General features: G+C 36.8%; 1 long non-coding RNA gene and 1 other non-coding gene across 2 annotated transcripts; one reads left to right on the plus strand and one right to left on the minus strand.

Annotated features, from left to right (window-relative positions):
• Nucleotides 1-1,509: 1,509 nt before the first annotated feature.
• On the minus strand, nucleotides 1,510-26,004 carry LOC115287823. The gene is made up of 4 exons (XR_003906672.1): nucleotides 25,945-26,004; nucleotides 23,378-23,603; nucleotides 11,723-11,786; nucleotides 1,510-1,772 (listed from the first exon to the last, which is right to left on the minus strand). It is a non-coding gene; the product is annotated as an uncharacterized LOC115287823 (long non-coding RNA).
• On the plus strand, nucleotides 24,147-24,250 carry LOC115288771. Its single transcript, XR_003907175.1, has one exon. It is a non-coding gene; the product is annotated as a U6 spliceosomal RNA (small nuclear RNA).
• Nucleotides 26,005-26,075: the final 71 nt, after the last annotated feature.

A 26,075-nucleotide genomic window follows, 5' to 3' on the forward strand; every position in this document is an offset into this window, starting at 1 on the left:
TTATCACAATATCTACCACAGTCAGAGTGGTAGAAAGAAATGATGAAAATAATATCCACTGTTTACTTGTCTCCATGGTGGTCAGGCACCAGCAGGCTATGTCCCTGGCTATTTCCCCTCTCTCAGGTACATACTAATCATTCAAGCAAAACCTCAGAAAAAGTAATCCTGCCTGCCTGAAATATTCCAAAGACATGGGTTTGGAATAGAGAACACTTCAGACAAAAACCTCATGATAGAGGGTGCTTTTTGTAGGATGTCATCGCCAAAGGCATTTATAGTGGCTGAGTAGGGATTTGGGTGTGATGGTGCACATCCACTAAATGGTTCCCTGGGGGCCCTAAAAAAGAAAAAAGTAATATCCAAAGGTGCCCAACACCATCCCAGGGGTAACTTTTTCAGAGTAAGAATCTACCTCTGTGAAGACTCACCATGTGTTCAACTGAAAAAACGTAGTGACGATACATTCCCAGCCATCTAAAGCAGACCCTGGATGCAAAAAGGAACCAGATCACATAACATTCTCAGATGATAGCCAAGTTCTAGGTGGATATCAAGACCCAGAGATTTCATTTTCTAGTATAACAGAGTAAGTTAAGAAATAGAGGTTTTAAATGAAATTCTTTTTGCCTCACAACCTTACCAAATGCTTAAATAATAAGTCACTGTCAAATTCCATTGTTTCAAATTATATTACTGTTTCTAGGCATAAGAAGAGAAACATGGGGAAAAGGGACAAGAGGCATATTGCACTGTTATTCAAGGTAGAGTCCAGCATCCTTCTGCATTTCATTCATTCACTGCATTCAACTATCCATTTCATTCACAAATATGTATTAACTATTGTCCAGGTGCCGGGCAAGCTGCTGGGATTGAAACTGAACAAGATAGACAAGACTCTTGTCTTCACAGAAAGGCAGAAGAGGGGCCAATTGTACTCTGGGCAAAAGACAAGCACTAGCTGACCCAAAGTCCAGGGACTACCCTCTGACGTACTTCAGTCAAGGCAGCCAACTTTGGTAGAAAGCAAGAATTCTTTGCTTTGCCACTAACCTAGTTTGTGATCTCAAACAACTCACAACTTTCTGGCCCTCAATTTGCCATCTTTGCCATGAGACAATGACACCTTACTTACTTAAACGTACTTAAACGTACTATATATGGAGCTAAATTATAAGAAAACAAAGTTTTATAAGGCACTGAAAAAATATCTAAATCACAAATATTAGAAAACATTTTCAGCAAAAATACTTGTTAAGAGATAGCATCCTACTCTTTACCTAATTCAAGTCTAACAGAAACTACCTTCTGCCAGAGATGAGAGCCAAAAGAAGGAGTTAAGCGGTAGTTGTAAATAAACATCCACACAATGCCTCCTGAAGAGTACAATGCTGAGTTCAGCATAAGGTCACAAACTAGAATACAGCAATGTTTTTCAAAGAGTTTTATTTAAATTACTCACAAACTATGTAAGAAAAAGAATATGCATATTTTCCATCTAACACCATCTAAAATTTTTAAAAAATGAGAGAAATAAGAAAAACAGGTTTTTTTATGGATGAATACGGTTTTAAGATACAAATAGATTTATTTCAGTTAATATTCAATGGCTTCAGGGAAAGAATGTAGAGGAATAGTCCATGAACTTTGTTTTTTGGTTTGAGGAGAGTTTTTTCCCTTGACTTCACCATCTCTCCACCAAAGGAAAGAATCGAAGAATTGAGTTGGGGGTGCATTTTCAATCTTCCATAATTCAGACATAGGTTTTCCAACTGAAAAGGGAAACTTTTTTTTAATATAATTTATTGTCAAGTTGGCTAACATACAGTGAATACAGTGTGCTCTTGATTTTGGAGGTAGATTCCCATGATTCATCGCTTACATATAACACCCAGTGCTCATCCCAACAAATGCCCTCCTCAATGCCCATCACCCATTTTCCCCTCTCCCCCACCATCCCCCAACAAACCTCAGTTTGTTGTCTGCATTTAAGAGTCTCTTAGGGTTTGCCTCCCTCCCTCTCTGTAACTATTTTTTCCCCTTTCCTTCCCCCATGGAAGGGAAGCTTCTTTAGCTATGATCCAGAATGATCACTTTTAATTCAAGAAAGATGATTAAAAGCAAGTAAAGTACAGTAAACTGTACAGTAAATGTACAGTTGTCAGAGGGTTTTCTTCCTACATCTAAAACATAAATGAATCAAAATATTTTGAGTGGCTTTACCTCTAGGTTAAAAAATGTATTTTTTTAAATGTGCAAAAAAAGTAACTCATAGATGGATTTACTGGGTTTCTTATGGCAACGAGAGCCTAGGGGTTCTTATTTTTAGACAATGAACACAATGGGTTTAAATGCAAAGCCACTGAGAAATCAAAACCTGCCACTGTAGAAGGAGTCAAAGAGATTGTCATTGGAGGTTTTTGCACAAGAGGCATGGAGAATGCACTGCAGCTCATCCAGCCTGGTTTCCGTGTCTGCAAGTCCTGGCACACATACATGGGAAAGTTCTGACCCTTTTGTAAACAGACAGCTTGACTCCCCCACCTTTGGTGTGGTGGGGCCCACCTAGCCCAGTAGCATACTTCTCATCAACCAGAATATTAACTTGGCATGAGATGATTTATCACCTAGTTATTGCAGGCATGGCAGGGTAGCTACAAGGAGTAAATATTCTAATGCACTCTCACTCCAGGAAAGCAAAGAAAAGGTAGAGAGGGTAAGTCCATTATAAGCTTAAATACTTAATAAGATTTAACACCAGCCCCTTGCCAACAGAAGTAAGAAAAAAGCAGAAAGAGCTACAAAGAAGCAATGGGAAGCAATGGGGAAACCATACACCCCAAAAAAATCAGAGTGGCAGAAAGGCTACAAAGGAGTAAGCTTTAATTTTTTAAATTTTTTTAACATTTATTCATTATTTTTGAGAGATAGAGACAGAGCACAAGTTAGGGAGGGGCAGAGAAAGAGGGAGACAGAATCCAAAGCAGAAACAGGCTCCAGGCTCAGAGCTTTCAGCACAGAGCCCAACTCAGGGCTCAAACTCAGGAACCATGAGATCAAGACCTGAGCAGAAGTCACATGCTTAATTGACTGAGCCGCAAGGCACCCAAAGAGTTTTTTGTAAAGCTTGTCAAAAATCAAAAGTATCATTGTAAAGGCAAAGAAGGAGAAGACACTAGACAATTGGGTAATCACCAACTCACAGAAAAATGTCTTCTAGAAACATCAGAATGAAGAGAAAACAATGTGTTAACCAAAACCATCTGATGGCTGAACTCTAGATGCCTTGTAAACAGGATCTTTGCCTTTATTTTTTTCTCAGAAGCTGACTACAATTTTAGTGCAGTTTTGGTGGTTTAAAGAGCTAGATTTTTTTTCTACCTACAAATGAAAGCTATATATTTGATGTTTGCATTTCTGAAATCTTTCTTTAGCTCTATAAGACCCTGGTAACCATGGATACAAGTACTACTACTACTACTCCTCCTCCTCCTCCTCCTCCTCCTCCTCCTCCTCCTCCTCCTCCTCCACAGGCTAAACATTGATACACACTCATATATCCAGATCTTGGGAGAAGGAACATATTCTCTGAGGATATAAAGTATATAATTCTTCTTATGGATTTTTTCGGTTTATAAATATGGCATAGTTTTATCAGATATCTTTTATTTTTCAGTTGGCATCTCAGCTAGATAACAAGGGATATTAAGCATGATTTGCATGAACTAAATTGTAAAATCTACTGAATTCACCAAAGTTTACCCTAGCCCAGCAGACTTCACAAAATATAGGCACTGAGTAAATTTCTGTTCACTGTGTTCATTATTATAGTGAGACCAGTCAGCAAACTCATCTAATTGAAGTTTGACTGTAAGCATTTCTATAAACTAAAATAATATTTCCATCTTACTATTGCTAGTTGTGAGCAAATAAAAAGAGATCTGTTTAGATTTCATAAATGTGTCAGGATTTCACACCATTCTCTTCCCCAGCGGCAGCCAAGCCTCAATCAATAATTGTATAGTGGCATTTCAGATCCTCATGTCTCAAGCTAACAAATAAAACCAGCAGGGTAAGAAGGAAATTTATTAAATATTATTTGAAGAATGCTTAAAAGATCAACTGAAAGTATGTTCTTTCATCAATTTACCATTGGTATGATCTGAAAATACCACTACCCATCTACTTACTAGATTCAAAACGTTCAAAGGCTCTGTTAATATGCAAATGTTATAGGCATAACCTGAACTTTCTTACCTCTTACCACACGTCTGTTAAAATGCAGTTCTATTTAAAATAATAATTTAAATGTCCCTCACTTATACATCCACTTACATTAGGTCCTCAAGCCTTCAGCAACCCCCACTCACTACTCCACTCCCCACCTTCTGCGAACTCCTTTCCAGTGTTTCTTGAATCTTCAGAGGGCAGCTTAACCTGCCCCTAAGTAACCATATTCCTGCAGGCTCCTCAAGTGACCTCAGATGGGCTCAGCCACGATTCCTAAGTACTCCAGTTCCTATAAGAGCTCTCCAGAAATCAAATCTATGCAAGGAAATGTCATAGCAAAAAACACCTCACTTCCCAGGACTTTTACAGTGTCCATTTCTATTTCTCTCTCTCTTTTTCTCTTTTACCCTATCTCTTTCTTCCCTTCCTTCCTCTCTCTTTTTTTCTGTCTCATCCCTCCCTCTTTAACTTCCCTTTAAATTTTAATAAGAGTCCCTCTGCTCCTACAGAGCTCAGCTATGTTCCCGCAGGCCTGGGGGACAGCTCTAAGTGACAGAAACTGCAGTACAAACTGACCCAGCCCAGCCCCGTGACAGCCAAAGTTCTCCCATGAGAGTTCATCCAGCCTGGCTCCTTCTTCTCCCAAGTCATTCTTCAGCGTTTGTGCAAATGTGCTTCTGGCAAACACAAGATAAAAATTTGCCAGGTACACCTGAATTTCAATTGCAGTTGAAAGTCAATCTCAGTTTCATATTCACATATGAAAAAAATGAAGAGATAAATATTAATATGATAGCATTATATCTTCATGAGAATTAGATTTTTTTTTCAGCTTTACTAAGATTAAAGAAAAAGTGTACATATTTAAGGTATATGATGTGATGATTTGATATATGTATACACTGCAAAATTATTACTACAATCAAGTTAATTAACAGTGTGTGTGTGTGTGTGTGTGTGTGTGCGTGTGTGTGGTGAAAACAACTTAAGAGCTACTCTTCACAACTTTCAATTACATAATATGGTATTATTTACTGTAGTTACCAGGCTGAACACTAGATTCTCAGAATTTATCCACCTTCCAACTGAAAGTTTATACCCTCTGACCAACATCTCCCCCCTTTCCCTCACTCTCTAGCCCCTCAAAGCCACCATTTTATTCTCTGCTTTTATTCTAGCAATGGGATTCTCCAATTTTCTAATCCTATTCTCTATTTTATGAGTTTGGCATTTTTAGATTCTAAATATAAGTAAGATTATACAGTCTTTGTCTTTCTGTGTCTAGCTTATTTCACTTAGCATAGTGTTCTCCAGATTCTGAGACCAGTTGACCATTTAGCAGAGATTAGATCTCTGAATGAGATGATAAATGAAATTTCAGAAGCAAAAGGTGAGAGGGACATAAAGCCTAAAAAATTAAGAAGCTGGTGATCCTTCCCAGGGAAGAAAAGTCCCAGGAGCCAGTCTTAGCTGGTGTCACTGCCAAGCTGAATGGCCATGAGCAGCCTGAGGATACTGGACACACAGCAAAGGACATTCGGATGCAAGGAGCTAAGATGGGAATGGAGTGACACCAGAGAAAAACTAAATCTGGGCTCTGTGTTTCTGAGAATCAGTCTTAGAAATAAGTAATTATCTTTTCCAATGAAATTCCACATTAAAGCTTTGTATTTGTTATTGGTCTTCACTGTAACTGGCTTTGTTCCATTTTTAGCCAGTCATAACATCAGTCTACGTGACATCAAACATCCAGCCAATGCAGCCATAGTCAAAACTTTAGTTAACCAGCCAGCTGTTTTCTGTACATGACACCAAGCAATCAACTGGACTAACAACATGCCTGGAATGATGGAAAAGACCAGATGTTTTGGCATTATGTAAAAGTTAAGTGCCAGTTGAAAACAGGAGAGTTAGCTGTCACTTTACACATAATCTTAGAATGATCCACCCTGCACTCTTCCCATGACTAGGACATAAACTCAACAAAGATCTAAAGATATGCATACACAAGCACATGTGCTGAAAATCCTAGTGAGCGATGTGTGTTATGGAACATGTCAGAGGGCTGGGGAAATAAATTATTTTACACAATCGGAATTTTATAAACCTTAGTAAATGCGCCCCTCCTGACCAGTTTATGCACTTCTCTGCCCAGTCCTACTCTCAACTTCAGGGAGCTACTTTTCCAGACTCTTCTGCCCTCTAGCTTTGGCATATGGGAGACAACACTGGAAGACAGGGCAGGAGGAAGGGAATGAGTAGGTAGTTTTCTTCTTCTTTCTCTGTCTCCATGGTGTCTCCAGGAGTTTCAGGTCTTGCCAGATAGCCCCTTCATCAGCAGTTCTAGATCCCACCAGAAAGCCCTCACTGTGGTCCCTGTGTCTTCTGTGTAATCTGTCTCCTGGACTACATTTCATCTACTGAGATACCCAGAGTGCCTTCTTTTCTAGCTGAATTCTGACACATTGGACAATCTGAAAAAGTATCCTCTCGTACTGGGATTTCAAGAACAATCTGAGACCTATGACATAGCAGCCCCGGGGCTGAGTTCTCCTCCTTTTCCTCTCCTTTCCTCATTAGGTGTTCCAACTAGGAGGAAAAATAAGTAAATAAAAGTGATTTATCAAAGCCCATCCGACTCAAAGATTCCCCTGGTGGTTCTTATGAGACAGACACCCAAATCAAATGTTTGCAACACTTTTCAAACTCGGCCAACAATTCTTTCTGCCTGCCTCCATGCTCTTTATAGCTGCAAAAGGACTTTTTAAAAATTTTATTTATTTATTTATTTATTTATTTATTTATTTATTTAGAGAGAGCAGGGGAGGGGCAGGGAGAGAACCCCAAGCAGGCTTTGCACTGTCAGCACAGAGTTCAACACGGGGCACAATCTCACAAACCACAAGATCATAACCTGAGCTGAAACCGAGTCAGATGCTTAACTGACTGAGCCACACAAAAGCCCCTGCAAATAGACTTTTTATTATTGTAGTAAGAACACCTAACATGAGATTCACCTTCTTGAGGTTTACAGTGTACAATACATTATTGTTAACTACAGGCACAGTGTTTTACAGCAGCTCTCCAGAACTCAGGCATCTTGCATAACTGAAACTTTATACCCACTGATTCATAATTTCCCCCTCCACCAGCTCCTAGCAACCAATATTTCTCTCTGCTCCTATGATTCTATTAGATGTGTGTCATAAGTAGAATCATGTAGTAGTTGTCCTTCTGTGACTGACTGGGTTATATCATTTAGCATAATGTCCAAGGTATATCCATTTTGTCACACTTTAAAGAACTTCCTTTGTTAAACCTAATATTCCACTGTATGTATATACATTTTCTTGATCCATTCATGCATCAATACATTTAGGTAGCTACATCTTGACTATTGTGAATAGTGTTTCTATGAACATGGGTGTGCTAACATCTCCTTGAGATTGTGAATTTTTTGGATAAATATTCAGAAGTGGAATTGCTGGATCATACAGTATTTCTAATTTTACTTTTTTAAAAAAAAAAACTTTCATATTGTTTTCCATAGAAACTTCACCAATTTGCATCCCCACCAACAGTGGAAAGGGTTCTAATTTCTCTACAGGTCTTGTTTATTTGACAATAGCACCCTAACATATGTGAGACGATGCCTCATGATTTGGATTTACATTTCCTGATGACTTGCTAGCCACTTGTACTTCTTCTTTGGAGAAATGCCTTTTCAAGTTTTTAACACGTTTATAAATCAGGTTTGGGGGGCAGTGGTATTGAGTTGTAGGAGTTCCTTACATATTTTAGAAACTAACTACTTATCTGATACATGGTTTGCAAATATTTTCTCCTATTCTGTAAATTGCCTTTTCACTCCATTAATTGTTTCCTCTGCTGTGCAGAAGCTTTTTAGTGTTTTGTAGTCCAACTTATCTATCTACCTTTTGATGTGTTTCTCATGTAATATCCAAAAAAAAATCATTGCCAAGACCACAGTCATGAAGCTTCCCCCTCTATATATTCTTCTAGGAGTTTTACAGTTTCAGGTCCTACTTTTAAGCCTCTAATTCATTTTTAGTTGATTTCTGTGTAAGATAAAGGTCCCATTTCATTCTTTACATGAGAATATGCAGTTTCCCAACACCATATGTTGAAGAGACTATCCTTTTATCATTGTATATTCTTGACACCTTTGTTGCAAATTAGTTGATGATACATGCATCGATTCATTTCTAAACTCTCTGTTCTGTTCCATTGGTCTACATGTCTTTCTTTATGCCAGTACTATACTTCGTATTGTATTAAGAAATCAAAAAGTATAATGTCTATAGCTTTGTTCCTCTTTCTCAAGTTTGATTTGTTTATTCAGAGTCCTACATGATTCCATAAAAACTTTCAACTTTTTAATGTATCTGTAAAAAATACCATTTGGACTTTTATAGGCATTGGAATGAATCTGCAGATCACTTTGGGCAGTGTGGACATTTTACAATATTAAGTTTTTTACTCTATGAACACTGGATGCTTTTCCATATGTTTGTGACTATTTTAATTTCATTCATCAAAGTTTTTAGTTCTCAGCATACAAGTCTTTCACACCTCCTTGATTAAGTTTATTCCTATGCATTTTACTCTCCTCATTGCTATTATAAAGGGATTGTTTTCCTAATTTCCATTTCAGATAGTTTGTTGTCAGTGTGTAGAAATGCAAGTGATTCTTGGGGCACCTGGATGGCTCAGTCTGACTTTGGCTCAGGTCATGATCTCATAGCTTGTGAGTTTATATCCCAATTGATTGATCAGTCAGACTCTGTGCTGATAGTTCAGAGCCTGGAGCCTGCTTTGGATTCCATGTCTCCACTCTATCTGCCCCTCCCCTACTTGAGCTCTGTTCATGGGTTTGAGCCCTGCATCAGGCTCTGTGCTGACAGCTAGCTCGGAGCCTGGAGACTGCCTCAGATTCTGTGTCTCCCTCTGATCATCCCCTGCTCAAACTGTCTCTCTTTGTCTCTCAAAAATAAATTTAATAAATAAATAAATAAATAAATAGAAATGCAGGAATAAATCCCACTTGATCATGGCATGTTATCATTGTAATTTGTTGTTGAATTCATTTTGGAAGTATTTTCTTGATGATTTCTACATCTATTCATTAGGGATATTGGCCTATAGTTTTCTGGTGATTTTAATGTTAGAGTAATATTGGTCTCCTAAAATAAATTAGAAGTATTCCTTCCTCTTTAATTTTTTATAATAGTTTGAGAGCACTGGTGTTTATTCTTTTTTAACTGTTTGGTAGAATTCACCAGTGAAGCCTCCAAGTCCTGGGCTTTTCTTTGTTGGAAGGTTTCTGACTACTGAATCAAATCCATACTTGTTATTGATCTGTTCAGATTTTCTGTTTCTTCATGATTCAGCCTTGGTAGGTTATATGTTTCTAGGAATGCATCATTTCTTTTTCTAAGAATGCATCTATTTCTCCCAGGTTATCCAATCTGTTGGCATATAATTATTCATAACAATCTCTTAAGATTCCTGTAGCAACAGTTATAATGCCTGCTCTTCCAAGTATGATTTTACTTATTTGGGTTTTCTCTATTTTTTCTTAGTCTAGCCAAAGCTTTGTCAATTTTGTCTATCTTTTCAAAACACTAACTCCCATTTTCATTAATTTATTCTATATCTACTTTGTATTCTCTATTAATTTATTTCTGCTTGAATCTTTATTATTTCCTTCCTTCTTCTAAGTTTGGGATTCGTTTGTTCTTCTTTTTCTACTTCTTCAGATATACGGGTAAGTTGTTTATCTAAGGTCTCTTTGTTTAAGGTAGTCTTATCACTAATAGTTTCCCTTAGTACTGCTTTTGGTGCATCCCATAGGCTTTAGCATGTTGCACTGTTATCTATAGATTAGGGAATGGTCAACTTTGTCAAGTGCTTATAAACAATCGAATAGGAAGACAATAAAGTGACTGCTGGGTTTGATAAGTAATGCCATAAAAATATAATATACTTGACTTCTCTTTGTGATCTTTACTAATTCGGTCCATTATTTCAAGCTGCAAACAAATATTATTGCAAAATATGGCAAAAATTATTACCATTACAGTATCTGTCAGCTTTCTAAATTTTATTTTCTAATTTATTTACTGCCATACCTATAAAAAACTTAATAAAGAAGTGGAAGAAAAATTGAGGACATTTTTCAAAAGTAGAAAAAAGATAAATAGAAGTACAAAAGAAAAATAACAAAATTAGAAGAACACGAGAACTGAAACATTTGAACATTAGATATTCATTGAGAACAAAGAGAAATGGGTAGAAGAAAGTTACCAGAGACAGAATTCAAGAAAATTTTCCCGAGTTAAAGGACTTGAGTTTCCAGACTGAAAGAGCCCAGTGAGTACTAAATATAATTACTGAAATAAAGCCACATTACAAACACCATCACTGTGAAATTTTAGATAGAGCACAGTTGGGGGGAAAATATCCAATAAGGGCCCTGAAAGGAAAAAGAAAGGAATTGCAAATGAGTAAGAATCACAATGAGCAAGATCTTTTCAATTCCAGCACTGAAATAAAAGAACAATGGAAGTAGACCCCTGAGTGGCTCAATTGGTTAAACAGTTAAGCATCTGACTCTTGCTTTTGGCTCAGGTCATGATCTCCAGGTTCATGAGTTCAAGCCCAGCATCCACTCCTGCATCCAGCCCATCAGGCTGGGCACAGAGGGTGCTGAGCCTGCTTGGGATTCTTACTCTCCTCTACCTCTACCCCTCCTCTGCTCACAGGCACATGCATGCATGCATGTGTGCGTTCTTTCTCTCTCTCTCTCTCTCTCTCTCTCTATCTCTCTCTCTCCCCTTCTCTCTCAAAACAAATAAATAAATTTTAAAAAAGAACAAGTGATGTCTTCACAATTTTGAGGGGGAAATTATCTGCATTCTAGAACTCCATATACAGTAAATGTGACAATATGTCAAGGTAGAATAAGGACGTTTCTAAAGGTAGAAAAACATGAAAAATTTTAATTGCCATGAAAGCCTTCTCAAAAAGCTACTTGAGAACTTGTTCCTCTGAGACAAGAGAATAAACTAATAAAGAGGAGATACAGACTTCAGGAAGCAAAGGATATAATATAAAAAAGAGGAGGCATGTGAAGGAAAATCCCAGAATGATGGCTGTGCAACAGAGCTAGAGGGCAACTGGTCTAATATCAGAACTAGTGAAAGGTAACAGGAGAGATTCCTTCCAGAAGCTGAATCTGATAGAAACCTGAAAGTTTAGAGATGGTATTTCCATAATTAGGGAAGAGTTTGGTTTAGGATAGGGATAAAATCACAGAACACCAATTGAACGAAAACAATAAAACCAGACTCATCAACTTCAGGGAGAACAAAATGTCATTTAGGAAAAGAAAACTGATCACAGTACACTACTTAGTTCATCCACAATTAACAATCACATAGTCACAAAAATGTAAGCCTGGACTACTCACCTAATCAAACAGCCATTGTAGGAGGTAGGTGGGACCAGAAATGGGCTGAGCACCTTCAAGGCAGCTGGAAAAGCATTAAATCAACATCCTTCAGAGTAATAAATCAAATATAATGCTAAAAATACTCTCCATTTAAATACTTTTCATTGACTTTGTAAATGCTAACAGTCTGTATTCCTATACTTAATAGCACTATGTTGAGCATATAAGAGATGCTGCTAAAGAAAACAATTTGTGATAAATCAGTTACCTAAATGTTTATTTACAGAGGGATTATATTTGACAGTCAGGCAATATGAAAATATTTTCTGTAAAAGCTTCCTCAGAAGAAGTCCTGGAAAAAAGAAAGTATCTTCAAAGTATATGTTAAGTTTTGAACTACACTTTGCAATTCAGCGTACAACATTCTCCTTGCAGAAGAACTATTCTCAATATAACATAAGAAAACATAACCTTTAAACACAATTAAAACTTCATATCAGCTGTCCATGTTTTCTGGTAGATAGTCAATAAAATAAAGAGAAACAATTTAAGACCTACTGAAAAATCCAACTGTTTTTTCTGTTTATGAGTATTTGTTTTTGTTAAACACACTAACATCTTTATCTTTACCTTTGTGCAAACTAATACTTAATCATCAGGAACAGTTTATAGTAAGACTGTAGGAACAGAGACCACAGACTGAAATGGTGGGTGCAATGGCTAGCTGAGTCATTCCCATTTCTCTATCATCAAATCCTTCAGAAATCTTTAGCTGTTATCTCCCACTACCCCTGTAGTTTGCTAATTTTTTTCCTAGCAAGTGAAAAGTCTCCAGAAATTTGAAGGGAAGAGAAGGCATAAGCCTAATCACAGGAAGACCAATCACTTTCTTGACATCCTATAAAAACAGCAATTGCACCTTAAAGAGCTAAAAAGCTTTTCTTATTCATTCCTTTTTAAAATAAACCTATAGGGAAACCTGAGTGGCTCAGTTGGCTTGGCATCGGACTTGGGCTCAGGTCATGATCTCATGACTCTTGAGTTCAAGGCCTGTGTCAAGGCTCTGTGCTGACAGCTCAAAGCCTGGAGCCTACTTTGAATTTGTCTCCCTCTGTTTGCCTTCCCCCCCTCCCCCGCTCACCCTCTGATTCTGTCTCTCAAAAATGAATAAACGTTAAAAAAATTTTTTAAGTAAACCTGTAATTGGACAATTTGATTTTAATGGTTCCTTTGATTTAGAAAAGGAGATTCATTATAATTAGTATTTATAAATTCATGTCAAAGAGAAATTTATTAAGAATCACAGTTAAAATCTGCAATTAGCCAACATAATAAAAGTTTTCTATTAATCTTGAGATGATTTTGCACATTTATAAAATTATTTAACACTAAGATATTATAACTGGGGATTTGAACCATTTTTTTAAAGATAGCTAAAACTGCCACAAAACAGAAAAATCCCTCCATATATTACTCCACATAATATTGGAAAACCATAGCAAACTCTGGAAAAGCCAAGGATTTACATATTATTGCCTGGAAAAAATATCTCTAAGTGCACAATAATAGAGAGTAATTTTATTTGATAATTCAAGGCACTTTAAAAGAGTAATAAAAAGAAAACATTAAAATTATACTCCTTTATAGAGTCTCAAGTTATGTACATATAGTCATGTGTGTACATTTATATCATTTCTAAATGGTCTTATTATGTTCATAAAAATGCTGTGCCCTTTTCTAAGGGAGATTTAGATACTAAATTTTGCACTGAATCTTTAGGAATTTATGCCAAAGCTAAAGCAATATACTTATGCAAAAATTCAGGGAAGAGCAGTTTTTAAGCAAAATGAATGGAAAGGCAAAAAGGGTTTATACAGTAAAAAGTTAAACATTTAATCTAATTTGAAGTGAAGATTAAAGCTGCCTTTCACTTATCTATACCAGTACACCAACTATTAAGGTAGTTGGCATATTAGTGTTACTTGGGCCCTTCCTGCCAATTATCTGCCAGAGAGAAAGGGAATGACCTCTCTGGACTTCAATTATCCACCTGAAATAAGGAAAGCAATACTTTAAAATTCTAAGATCTTGCAGAGACTGTTGAAGAAAAGGACTTTACATTTCATGATATTTTTCCAAAATAGTCAATGAATAGTTCAAAGAACTTCCTAAGTCAGAAGAGCTCTCTGATTCTTTTATTTACATTGCTTGGGTGAACTACTGGACTACATATGCATAAGCAGATCTTTTGATTGATTTAATGGCTAATCTCTTCTATCATAAACTCTTTAGGGGTCATTTGGTCTTTAATAGCAATACATCAAGAAGTAAAAATGACCTTCAAGACCCATCAGTACATCCAGACACTTTTGCTTCAAGCCAAATTGGTGTGAAAAGGATGGATTTAGCACCATCAATACCCTATGTTATACATAACTGGAAAATCACACAAAATAATAGGAAATAATGGCTTACAGACAGTAGATTAGAGGCATTATAAGATTCTGACCTCTGAGAGAAGAGAAAAACAGGCAATGGCATCTCAACATTCACCAGTTTACTTCCTGGAGGCAGTTTCAAGGCAATAACACAGTGTTAAGCAGTTTCACTTAGCTAAAGGAGCACGAATCATTATTCATGTAAATCAGAAAGGTAGAACTTCTGGAACACAGTACCACAGAGAAAAAAGCTGCATAAAAAGAGAACTCCGGAGGGGCACCTGGTGGCTCAGTTAAGCATTCAGCTTCGGGTCAGGTCATGATCTCACAGTTCTTGAGTTGGAGCCCCGTCTCAGGCTCTGTGCTGACAGCTCAGGAGCCTATTTCAGATTCTGTGTCTCCCTCTCTCTCTGCTCCTTCCCCACTCTCATTCTGCGTTTGTGTGTGTGTTTGTGTGTGTGTGTGTGTGTGTGTGTGTGTGTGTGAAAAATAAATAAACATTAAAAAAAAAAGAACTCTGGAGATCTATAGTGGGGCCTACTTGGGACCGTTGTTACTCATCTCTGCATGCATACAAGAAATGGCCCAAGGCTGGGAAGAGAACCACAGAGCATAGTCAGAAAACCCTGTGGCTCTTATGAGGCTAGGAATAATTTGTTTTCCTATGAGCCAGAATGGGGGAAAAAAATACAAAAAGCATTGTAGTATCCCCAGAAGGATACTCCATGTCAAGACACAACATAATCAAATTGCTAAAAACCAAGGATAAAAAGAAAATCTTAAAATCATCCAGGAAGATAAGATAAATTGAAACAAATTACACACAGAGCAAAAGGAGAAAAATGACCACAGACTCTTCATCAGAAACTATGCAAGCAAATGTATTGAAAGAAAAAATAATAAAATAAAACTTTCTATCTACAGCTCTTTACAAAGGGAAAACATCTCTCAAAATTGATGATAAATATGCATTTCCAGATGAATAAATCTAAGAGAATTCAACACCAATAGAACCACACTCCAACAATGTTAAAGAAAGTTTCTTAGGGAGAACAAAAATAACACCAGATAGAAAGTTAAACTTTTACAAAGGATGGAAGAAAGCCAGAAATAATATATACGTGGAGAAATATAAGACAGTTTTCTCATTTTTTAAACTACCTTCAAAATATAATTGACTTTAATTTTTAAAAATGGGAACAGTGTAGCTTGCAATTTATAGCATGAGTGGAAGTAAAATATATGACAATAAGCGCACAAAGGGTAAAGAGATGAAAGTATACTGTTGTAAAGTTCTTATACTATACATGGAAAGGTACAATATTATTTGAAGTTAGACTATAAGTTAAAGTTACATATTGCCAACCCAAAAGAAAAATAGGAAAAAGTAAAACAAGGAGGTAAAATGCAACAATGGAAATAAAATGTAATTATAAAAAATAGTAAATTAATCTCCATAAAAAGAAGAGGAACAAGAAAAAGGAACATAAACAAGGGTGAGGCAAATAGAAAACAAAGAGATGTAGATTTAAATCCAACAATATGAATAATGACATTAAATATAAATAGTCTAAAAATTTTAATTAAAAGGCAAAGATTGTCAATTGAACCAAATTTTAAAATATGACAAGAAATACTCTTTAAATATAAAGACACAATAGCTTAAAGTAAAGGGATGGAAAAATATATGCCCTACTGACATGAGTCAAAATAAAATTTGAGCAGCAATATTAATATTAGACAAAGTATACTTCAGAACAAGGAATACTGTCATAAATAAAGAGGAATGTTTCATAGTGATGGATTAATTCATCAACAAGACATAATAATCCTAAAGGTGTATGTACTTACTAAAAGAACTTCAAAATGCAAAATGTAAAACAACAGATTGTAAAGGAAACAAAGACAAATCTTATTTATATTTGGAGATTGACACCTCTCTTTCAGTCATTAATAGAATATGTAGTCAGAAAGTCTGAAGGACGTAGAAAATTTGCACAAGGCTATCAACTAACATCACCTTAGAGACATTTACAAAATAATACACTCAACAGCATAATGCTCAAACTCTCTAAGCACACATTGAACATTCACCAAATTTGACCATATTCAGGTCCATAAACTGTCTCAATAAATTTAAGAGAACTGAAGTCTGATAAAGTATTTCATGTCTACAAAAGAGTTAAAATAAAAATCAACAAGAGATGTTTACTAAAATCTTAACTAGTTGGGTATAATTGCATTGTATGTCTATTTATAAATGGAGTTAAATTTATACTAATGACTCTATAAAAGATCTTATTGTAATTAAGAGGAAATTCTAGATGACAGAAGATGATAATTTCTGATACTTCAGTTACTAAAAACATGATGTAACTCAGACTTCAGATGTTCATTTTTAATGATGTAGGAAATAATTTCAAGCATGTGTTGTGTTTCAATTGAATCAGACTGTATTCTTTTTCAAAATGCTATGTCAAACCATCAAAAGTAATTGATGACACTATTAAAAGAGAAGATAAATCTTTAGTATTTTGTGAGAATTACAGTTGAATAAATATTTGTCAGTTCGTAAAATTCTCAAGTGCATCTGGGGAAAGTTCTAATACATCTTGCTTATTTAAAAGATGTTTTGCAGGGTGCCTGGGTGGCTCAGTCGGATGAGCATCTGACTTCAGCTCTGGTCACAATCTTATGTGAGTTCCAGCCCCAGCCCCTGTTTAGGCTCTGTGTGGACAGTTCAGAGCCTAGAGCCTGCTTTATATTCTGTGACTCCCTCTCTATTTTTTTCCTGCCCCACTTGCATACTGTCTCTCTCTCAAAAATAAACATTAAAAAAATTTTTAAGTCATTTTGCAAAAAAAAAAAAAAAATCCCAAATTATTCCAAAATTAAACAATAGAATTCTAAATAACTCATAGATTAAAAAAAAGAAATGACAAAGAAAAATATAAAATATTTTTAATTGAATAAAAATAAAATACAGCATATCTAAATTTATAGAATTTAGCAAAAGTAGAGGTTAGAGAGTAAACGATAGCAAATGCTTATATTAGAAAAAAGGGTCTCAATTACTAAGCTTCTGCCTTGTGAAATCAGAAAAAGAATGGAAAATTAAACCAAAAGCAAGCAGGGAAAAGAAAATAATAAAGAGCAGATATCAAAACATAAAAACAGTATAAAAACAATGAAACCAAAAACTACTACTAGGAGGAAAAGCAATTAAATTGGTAGACTTCTAGTCAAATTGAACCGGAAAAAAAGAAGAGACACAAATTTTTAATATTTGGAATGAAAAAGGGACATTACAAATCCTAAAATATTAAAAGAAAGATGCTTACCCCTGAAAAGTTTATAATCTAGTTGATAGGACAGGCTGTACACACAGAAAACAATGAACAATCTTATACTCATATCAATAATGATAATAATAAATAACACTGATCCATCACCTATTATAGGCCAGGAAAAGTTCTAAGTACTTTATATACATTAAATCATTTAATCATCAAAACCTTAATAGGTAGACACCATTATTAACCCCATTCTACAGATGTGTACCTTAGGCACTTGCCCAATGTAGTTGGAACAGTAGATATAAGATAATTTAGTAATTCAGGGGCACCAGGGTGGCTCAGTGAGTTAGGTGTCTGACTCTTGGTTTGGGCTTGGGGCACGGTCTCATAGATTCATGGGACTGAGCCCTGTATCAGCTTCTGTGCTGGCAGCATAGCGCCTGCTTGGGATTCTCTCACTTCCTCTCTCTCTGCCCCTCCCCTGTTCACATATGCTCTCTCTCAAAATAAATAAACATTTTTTAAAGGTAGTTTAATAATTCAGATTCAGGAGGAGAAAGAAGGACAAGGAGGAGAAAAGAGGATTGCACAGGTCTTGGGAATTTGTCATGGAAGAGATAAGGCTTAGGCTAGCTCTTGTGAGATCTATCTTGATGACTATCAAGTTTTTTATACTAGGTGTCACAATCTAGTATTATCAGAGATCTAGTATTTCAACAGAGTAGTTTAAATCAATATTTCAGCTATTTCAACAAAGATTTATTGAACAGTTACTATGATTTAGGCTCTGGGATCACGAAGATGGACAAAAGATGAGAGATCTGTATGTATATATATATATACACACATGCGCACCAAACTAGTAGAAGTCATTGAGGTACAGTCCTCATTCTCAAAAAGCTCATAACCTAGATAGTTGCATGTGTATGTGTGTGTGGATGTACGTAAACAAATTAGAGACTAGGTCATAATTATGAGCTAACCTGAGTAATATTAATATGAGTTCAGGAAAACAGAAGATTAGTGTGAATTATCCAGACCTAGCTTTATGAAGCACATGCTTTGGAGCTGAACACTGAAAAACTAGTCATATACATACACACACACACACACACACACACACACACACACACAGAAAGGGAAGGTGGGGAGAGAGACAGAGAGAGAAAGAGAAGGAGAAGGAGAGAGAGAAAGTGACAATACCAGCTGTTGATAAGATAAGGAAAACTCAGGTAGAAACAAGCAGTCTACTTAGCTACAGGTAGATAATGCCAGAAGACAGCTGAAAAAGGGGCAGGACTGATTAAGTTGGGGCATAAAAATCAAGTTCAATTCCAGATTTTTGTTGAGAATATAGGCTTGGTAAGTTTCATCCCCAAATTCCAAATTCTGTTTTACTCAGCCAGGAGAAAGGGCATAAATACAAAAGAGAATGCAGAGAATTCCCAAAACAATACAGAAAAAATGTTTCAGTGATCATTTGATATCCATTTAATTTCCTGGGAACTCAGAAATTTCAATAAAAATTAAAATAGAGAAAAAAGATACCGAATCCAAGATTGTATTGATTTTTAAAGGACACAAGCTTCTTTAAGCAATTAATTAACATGCATCAGTGATGCCCCCAAATATCATCACACCATATAAAATGGGAAGTTTTACACCAAAGAGTAATAGAAGCATCGATACCCCTGTGGGCTGGTAAACTGCCTGCTTTGCTCAAATGGCAGGGCACTGGGTCTTCAGTGTGTCCAAGGGATATCCCCATTGCAATTTGTCATCAGACTGGCAAATATTCTTAGTGACAGGAACACAAAGCCCAGGAATACAGCCTTACCCTCATTCAAGGCTCAAAGCACCTCAGCCAGCTCTCCTGGCTCCCTCTAATGGCCCCAAATACCAATTAAACAGCTTCACCATCTCTGTTTCTAAATTTGGATGTAGGTATCAAGTTTGAATGCCTGATGAGGCTAATTAAGTACTTTGCAGAAGTGTGAAGTAATCAGTCCTAGGATGAAGGAAAAAAAGAAGGAAATCCCCAGAGGTGGATCTGACATGGTTCCTGTCCCTATTGAAGTTTCATAAGACCACAGCTGAAAGAACATTCTACCATAAATTGAAAGGTTCTGCATTAACAGCAGGAAACAAAAACTCCTCTCCCAACTCATCCCCCACTAATTCAGCATATCCACCACAAATTCTAAAGTCAGCACGTTGTCATATATTGCCACCTAGTGTCCGTAGGTAGGTGTATGTTAACTCACTTTAGAGTCCAAAGGTGACCTTTTTCTGCAGTCACCTTCCAAGGCCTTCCTTTGTAAGGCTTGGCAATTCACCACATCAGGATTCCTAGTTGTGATTCTTCATTCTACTTCAGGACATACCCATGAAAGTGTAATAATGAATTTATTTTACTGTAGACACAAATATTTGTGGATTACCCTCAAGTACTTTGAAACTGCAAACTGTTCCCCAGGAGAACTCTTTCTTGACACTTAGCATCCATCTGCTCTCCGACTTTTCTTCTCACTATTCTCTATTATTGGTGTGTCGACGGTCTAGAGAGTGCATACATTTTGATAGCATAATTTGCTGCATGAGATATAACTCGGAGGAGACGGTTGTATCAGAAATACAACCAAATTGTTCATAATACAAACATTTGAGTGGTTTTAGAATTGTTTCATTTTGTGGATTCACCCTTTCTCTCCTACTTCTGTAACTATGCAGTGGGAAGGAGAAATAGATGGTAATAAATGATCAAAAATCAACAGAATAGCACAATATAACAAAAATAAAAATACCTCCAAGGATTAATTACTTCAGAGACCTTACTTCCTTCCAAGCAATCTTCAGAGTAGAAGCCCAAGCAAGCCATTTCTAGACAGGAAGTGTGACAGCTTTTGAAGAGCGAGCTATTCGATCGCAGTAAATTCTCTCAAAACATTTTTAGACCTACATTACTGTCTCTGAGTTAGACTTTTTCCGACCAGGAAAAATATAAGATGTCAGCAATTAGATGAGGTTTGGATGTAGAACTGTGAACAAGGGAAAACTTTCTTAGTTTGTCTTGGAGTTAGATATGCAGATTGCCATGTAAAATTTAGGGCATGCTTATGCTAAAAAAATTAAGCATTGTTTATCTGAAACTCAAATTCAACTGTGTGTCCTACATTCTATCAGGCAACACTACTTGGTATGGAACAAAAGAACTCGAAGAGAATAACTAGGTTCTTAACAGAACTGGAGTCATTTTTATGAAAATGGTGCATTCGTCAAGTTCCAGAGACCAATACTATGCAAAGGCCCAACACTGCAAGCATTCAAATAGTACGTGCATTTAATACTTAAAATTTATGAAACATTTCACATTTATTACATCATCTGGATTCTCCTAATGACAACCCTTATGTGAGTAATTTTATGCCCTTTTCAAGGCTCACAGATGTTCAGGAATTGCCCTGGTGATCCACATGAAGCTGTAAAAAAAGCCAGAACTTAAATCCAAATCTCCCAGTATACTACGACATCTGAAAATAAAGAACATGTTCATGTGGATGTTACATAAGACTTTCAATTGTGAAATAAGATCAGGAAAATGAAGATATTCTCAGAGTCACTAAGCTGTCTTACATATACGTTTCGACTGTAGAGTCCAGTTTTATTTTTTTTTAAATCTCAAAACATTCACGTAATTTCTCCCAAGTATGTGAGACATTATTCTTCCGAGGTAGGTTTATTCATGCATTCCCAAAATTTCTAAATCTCCAACCACTACTCTTTGTAAGCCACTTAGATGTCCTAGAGACCTTTAATAAAGTCACAGTATAATCCAAATCTGTTTAACCCAGAGCTCATTTCCCCTTACATTTACATTTGAAATTTAGAAAATGCTCTTGTAATCATTCCTTTGGCTCCTAAGGATCAGGTTGGTTTTTAAACTGTAGAGTAGTGACAGCTGGTGTTCACAGTGTGTATTACACTTCTCCCTAGCCCACTTTTTTATCTTTTACTTGGGTCCTCCAACTCGAGTTCTCATAAAAATTCCCGGAAGAGTTTCTAAAATGCAGCTTCCTAAACCTCATAGATTCTGACTAAATACATCTGGAAGAATGTACATTCCAAAGCCCCACTGCGACCATCCCTTTCCTCCTGGTCAATCTCCTGCGAGAGAACATTATTGTGGATGTGAATCACTACAGATCTTGTTAACATATAGATTCTGGGGCAGCAGTACTGGGATGGAGCCAGCGATTCTGCCTTTCTAACAAGTTCCCAGGTACTTTTATACCCACATTTGAAACCTAAGCAATTCCATTTCTTTATTTAGCCAGATCACCAAAGCCTAGATCCTGAGATTATAAATGTCACTTAGTGGATAACTTTCACTCAGTGGTTAAACAGATTCTGGTTAAATCTTCTCCCCGCCCTGTTCTCTGTTCTGCCTACATGCTTTGAGTCCTAAAAGACAGCCATAGTCACCTCAAGGAGAAGTAGCTCAGGACAAAGCAGGACAACATCCTGAGGGGAGGCTTGCCTAAACCCATCTCTGTTCTTTTCTAGACCAAATAATTTGCTGTTACTAAAGAGACAGGAAGGCCCAGGGCAGCGTCACCGTGACAAGCACTGTGCACATACATGGAGAGCACAGCTACAAATATATAAAGTTCAGAAAAATTCAATGATGATAAAGATGATATGATAAAGATTTCAGCTAACATTTATTGCACATGAAGTGCTGTGCACTGTGCCAAATCATTTACATGGATTATTTCACATAATCTTATAAATATATCTGCAAAGTAGAGAATATCATGGTGTCCCTTGTAATGACAGAGACAGAGAGACAAGCAGGTAGGTAATTGTTGTATCTAATACCACAATTAAAGTCCAGGGATTGTATGAACTGCATTGATATTAAAAATCAAAATATTAAATAGAAGGCTTTTCTTCCATTTTGTCCTAGAGACACACAATACTCATTCCCTATAACATTAGTGGGATGTCACCTAGCAATAGACGGCTAGAACATACAAGCTGTTTCCAGGAAAAGCTTGAGTTTTTTAGAAAGGGCTAAAATATATGCCTATCTTAATGTATCAGATATTGCATCACTGAAGTGGACAACTTAAAAAGATGTGTTCTCAACAGCTGAGTTCCATGACAACCAAGTTTTCACATACGTTTACTTTTATCCATACCCTTTTTTAATTTCTATTATCATTTCCTGTAGTGTTTTCTTGCAACCAGGTAATAGTTCCATGCAATATTTCTTAAAATACCACAACATATTGTCTTCAAACTTTTGTTTGTTTTTGAGAGAGAGAGAGAGACCATGAGTTGGGGAGGAGCAGAGAAAGAGGAAGACAGAGGACTCAAAGTGGGCTCTGTGCTGGGAGGGGAGAGCCCAATGCAGGGTTCAAACTCACAGACTGTGAGATCATGACCTGAGCCAAAGTCGGACACTCTAAAGGAGCCACCCAGGCACCCCTACTATCTTTGAATTTCTAATGTGATTTAGATATGCTTGGTTGAGCAGAAAAGAGTTCATCTTGTTTTTTGGTTTTATAATCCTATTGTTGTTACAGAAAGAACTAGCTGCAATACAATGGTCTTTCCAGGTCAAGAACTTATTACTATACATTTCTCAGTTTGCATTAGTTTGCATCAGTATGCATCTTTGTTATTAAAAACTAGTGTTTTCTAGAATAAAAAGGAAGCCATATATTTATTAAAAAACATCAAGCAGGCAGCAGTAAGAGTGAGATGGATTACACATTGACCCCTGAATAATCTCATAATCTGGTGAATGGGTCAATTTTTACAGTTCTGTGAAGGTCCTCCTTTGTCTCTGAAGAATAAGAACAATCCAAGAGAGTAAAAGGGAGAAGGCCAATAGAGAAAAGAAAATAGAAATAAGTTGAAAGACAGTTACTCACCTCTTTCTCTTCTGACTTTTATTGTTGTGCAAGGCACAGGGATTTCAGAGCCAGACAAATCCATGTCTTAATCTCACATTCACCACTACATGTAGCTGTATGGCATCAGGCAATTGGGGCTTAGCCTAAATTTCAGTTTCTTCACTTCTGCAGTGTAGACACTATTACTCTCCCAGCCCACTTGTTGGGTAGATAGAGGTGGATAGAGGGTATGGAGGTATGGGGCCTGGAAACAGAACAACAAGAAGCAGCTATTGTTAACGGTAGCTTGTTATTAATGATCACCTTTCATCTGTTCAACTTTCAACAAGTATTTATTGGTCATCTCTCTCTGGGGCAGGAATATAGGAAAGTCCCAGGAATACAGTGAATAAACAGATAAAGTCTCTGTCCTTAAGAAGTTTCTGTTCTATTCTCTGAATACCAAGTTCTCAAAATTCTACCCTCCCGTACCCTACTCCACTGAAATTCCTCTGGCAAAGTCACTGTTGCTGGACTTACCAAATAAGATGGACCTCAATGAGAACTTTTTGTAGCATCTAATAATATTGAGCACGAATAACAATAATTCTTGATATCTAGAATACTCTCTCCTGATTTCCTTCTACTTTCAAACTGAAACTTGCCAGTTTCTGTTGCTAGGTTTTCTTCTCTTACACCTTTAATTAATATTTCTTAGTATTCTGGCTTTGCCCTTTTTCTCTTACAGTCTACACTAGTATTTTTCAAACTTTCAGAGTCATGAGCTCCTTTATGAATCTGAATTAGTGTGCTCGCTTCGGCAGCACATATACTAAAATTGGAAGGATACAGAGAAGATTAGCATGGCCCCCGCGCAAGAATGAATCTGAATTAGCTATGTACTCTCTCCATAAGGGAGAAAAATAAACCTACATACAAATATACAAAAATTTGCATACATTTTCAGGAGTTTATCGTTCAATTTCATTTTAAAGAGTTCTCATGACTTTATTACCCATCTGTCAATGACCCTCAAATATCTGTCTCCCGTCTAAACCACCTTCCTGAGCAACAGGCCTACTTTTAAATGACTTATTGACAACTCCACATGAATGTCCCTTTAGGCATCCTAAAACGCAAGATATCCCAAACCAAACGCTTCATCTCTCTCCAAAAACATGTTCTCCTGGACGACAATACCTCTGGGAAAGAAAACACTATTTTTGAACCTAACAGACCCAGATTTAAGTCCAGCCCTAGAAGCTTCAGAAATATACCTAACCTGTTTCTGCTTTAATTTCTTCATATTTACCATTAGAATAGTATCTCCATTTTCTGTATTTTTCTGAGAACTAAAACAGATCATGGGAAAATCCCTATCCAAGTGCCACTACATAGTATACATTCCACAGATATTAATACTACTGAATTCCCAATACAGCAAAAGTAACACATTTCACCACATATACTAAGTCAAAAATTGAGGCGTTGTCTTCACACACCCTTCCAACCTATTTTCTAAATGGCAGTCAGAGGATCTTCACAAGACACAAATCTGATGATGCCATGACTCTGCTTCAATCTTCCCAATTGCTTCTCGCTGCTTCCAGGATTACATCTATCTCTGTATTGCACTGAAGGCTATGATCTAGCACCTGTGTCAAACTCATTGTTTGGATTACTTGTAGGTCTCCCCCAAAGTGTGCAATGGTTTGGATTCCATAGCTCCCTTTGCCTGAAATGTCCTCATCCCTCCACATCTTTTCTTAGTACTCAGGAAAACACCCATTCATCTTTCAAAATACAGTTTAAGCATCACCTCTGCTATGAAGTTACTCCTGACAGCCTCCTGCCATACTGTTGATCACTGTTTATCGCCCACCTGTACCTGACAGGTGATTTCTATCATGGTAAAGATGAATAGCATACAGCTCCTGGTTTCAAAAAGCTTACAATCATCATTCAACCAGAAATCCTCTTATATAACCTGTACAAGTAAGTCAAAAAGAAATTACGAGGCATGAAAAATTGAGTTGTAAGTAACTTCAACACTCAGCTCAGTGGTCCCTTCTTAGAAGCCTTTCTGTGATTCCCATGCCCTGAGTTGTGTGTGTCCATGTGTATAGCTTTTAAGTGCTAGCTATATATAAACTCATTTACTCTTTACAGTGTATGGGGCGGGTATTATTAGTATTCCCGTTTTACAGGTGAGGAAACCAAAGCAAAAAGAGACTACATAACCGGTCTAACATTACCTACCCAGAAATACTAGTATGAAAAAAGAATGGACTTCAGTTAATTAAAAAGAAACACAACTGATAAATGAGAATCATATACTGTTTATAAATAAGTCGTTTGATATATATTTATTAGGCTTATGTAGGTCTGATACACAAATAGAGAAACCTAAGTGCCCTATGCTCGAAAACAGTGTTTCATGCGAAATTAACAACTATGATGCATCTCTTGGGGGGGGGGGGGCGGGCAGTAAGAACGCCTTAGGGTAGAGGAAACTACCAAATATATCATTGAGTTGACGAAGGAAATTAAATGAACCACTTAACCGAGACCACGAGCCCTCCTCCTTTCACGTCACCCAGCCTCACCTTTTCTCCTCCTACACCGTTTTTGCCCACGACTATCCAATGGAAAGTAGGCTCTCAATACCTATTGTGCGCATGCGCATCATCGATTCGACGATCCTTCGCATCGATGCTTTCGGAAGCAACTTCTTCAT

Source organism: Suricata suricatta, chromosome 3 (assembly GCF_006229205.1).
Source record: "Suricata suricatta isolate VVHF042 chromosome 3, meerkat_22Aug2017_6uvM2_HiC, whole genome shotgun sequence".
NCBI classification, from domain to species: Eukaryota; Metazoa; Chordata; class Mammalia; order Carnivora; family Herpestidae; genus Suricata; species Suricata suricatta.